A 2,500-nucleotide genomic window follows, 5' to 3' on the forward strand; every position below is an offset into this window, starting at 1 on the left:
TGGCTGGGCGCGTTGCAACGGAGGCAAGGTGCGTTGCAACGGATGCTGGGTTAGGTGCATCGTTGGCTGGTTTCGTTGCAACGGAGGCACCCGCCGTTGCAACGATGGCTCGGAGCGTTGCAACGGAGGAGCCAAATTTTCATATCTCATAATTGGCTCGTGCATTTTTTCTAAAATTTTGAGGGAACCTTGGTAATATTATGTGAAGGCTGCACAAAAAAATCCAGGTCAAAAATCCCACGTTTGCTCCGTTTTTCATTTTTTTTGAATTTCCGGCTTTCCGGGCGGTAAAAAAATCGGCAAAAAAAATCGGCACGGTGTAAATTCACCAAATTTGGGGGATGGAAAGATCTTATTTTTCTAGAGGTTGTTGCAAAAAACGGCGTCAAAATTCGACCTCTAGAGCACTTTCCTTGAGTATGTCTCCTCACGGAAAAGGACGTCTACCCGTGGCACTTTGGTAATGGCTCGGCAGCCTATTATAGGGGGGAGGGGTGTCGTGATGCTGAAACTCGAGTTGCCCAAAGGCTTGCTGGGTGCAATGCCAGCAAGATGCACGTTGCCTTGCCATCCCCTAGGCACACTAGCAAGCACGTTGTGGTTGTGGTGTGCCGCCGGGCTCCCCCGCCCCCCACGGAGGCACCCGCCGTTGCAACGATGGCTCGGAGCGTTGCAACGGAGGAGCCAAATTTTCATATCTCAGAATTGGCTCGTGCATTTTTCGTGAAATTTTGAGGGAACCTTGGTAATATTATGTGAAGGCTGCACAAAAAAATCCAGGTCAAAAATCGCATGTTTGCTCCGTTTTTCATTTTTTTTGAATTTCCGGCATTCCGGGCGGTAAAAAAATCGTCAAAAAAAATCGGCACGGTGTAAATTCACCAAATTTGGAGGATGGAAAGATCTTATTTTTCTAGAGGTTGTTGCAAAAAACGGCGTCAAAATTCGACCTCTAGAGCACTTTCCTTTAGTATGTCTCCTCACGGAAAAGGACGTCTACCCGTGGCACTTTGGTAATGGCTCGGCAGCCTATTATAGGGGGGAGGGGTGTCGTGATGCTGAAACTCGAGTTGCCCAAAGGCTTGCTGGGCGCAATGCCAGCAAGATGCACGTTGCCTTGCCATCCCCTAGGCACACTAGCAAGCACGTTGTGGTTGTGGTGTGCCGCCGGGCTCCCCCGCCCCCCACGGAGGCACCCGCCGTTGCAACGATGGCTCGGAGCGTTGCAACGGAGGAGCCAAATTTTCATATCTCAGAATTGGCTCGTGCATTTTTCGTGAAATTTTGAGGGAACCTTGGTAATATTATGTGAAGGCTGCACAAAAAAATCCAGGTCAAAAATCGCAGGTTTTCTCCGTTTTTCATTTTTTTTGAATTTCCGGCATTCCGGGCGGTAAAAAAATCGTCAAAAAAAATCGGCACGGTGTAAATTCACCAAATTTGGAGGATGGAAAGTTCTTATTTTTCTAGAGGTTTTTGCAAAAAACGGCGTCAAAATTCGACCTCTAGAGCACTTTCCTTTAGTATGTCTCCTCACGGAAAAGGACGTCTACCCGTGGCACTTTGGTAATGGCTCGGCAGCCTATTATAGGGGGGAGGGGAGTCGTGATGCTGAAACTCGAGTTGCCCAAAGGCTTGCTGGGCGCAATGCCAGCGAGATGCACGTTGCCTTGCCATCCCCTAGGCACACTAGCAAGCACGTTGTGGTTGTGGTGTGCCGCCGGGCTCCCCCGCCCCCCACGGAGGCACCCGCCGTTGCAACGATGGCTCGGAGCGTTGCAACGGAGGAGCCAAATTTTCATATCTCAGAATTGGCTCGTGCATTTTTCGTGAAATTTTGAGGGAACCTTGGTAATATTATGTGAAGGCTGCACAAAAAAATCCAGGTCAAAAATCGCAGGTTTGCTCCGTTTTTCATTTTTTTTGAATTTCCGGCATTCTGGGCGGTAAAAAAATCGTCAAAAAAAATCGGCACGGTGTAAATTCACCAAATTTGGAGGATGGAAAGATCTTATTTTTCTAGAGGTTGTTGCAAAAAACGGCGTCAAAATTCGACCTCTAGAGCACTTTCCTTTAGTATGTCTCCTCACGGAAAAGGACGTCTACCCGTGGCACTTTGGTAATGGCTCGGCAGCCTATTATAGGGGGGAGGGGTGTCGTGCTGCTGAAACTCGAGTTGCCCAAAGGCTTGCTGGGCGCAATGCCAGCAAGATGCACGTTGCCTTGCCATCCCCTAGGCACACTAGCAAGCACGTTGTGGTTGTGGTGTGCCGCCGGGGTCCCCCGCCCCGGGTCCAAGGTCGAGCACGTGCGTCTGGCTGCTGCGAACCCCGATCACCGAAGGACCAACAAGAAGGGAAACACGTCCGTGCACGGCCCACCTAGGCACCACCTAGGGAGCATGGCGTGGTGGAGTTGTGCCTTGGGCACACGCTCGGGGCAACACCTTGTGCTCGGCCCAGGACTAGGGGGATCATCCCAAGTCCGAGCACGACGTGGG

The sequence above is a fragment of the Arachis ipaensis genome, chromosome B7, assembly GCF_059453495.1.
Source record: "Arachis ipaensis isolate K30076 ecotype BB chromosome B7, ASM5945349v1, whole genome shotgun sequence".
Taxonomy (NCBI): domain Eukaryota; kingdom Viridiplantae; phylum Streptophyta; class Magnoliopsida; order Fabales; family Fabaceae; genus Arachis; species Arachis ipaensis.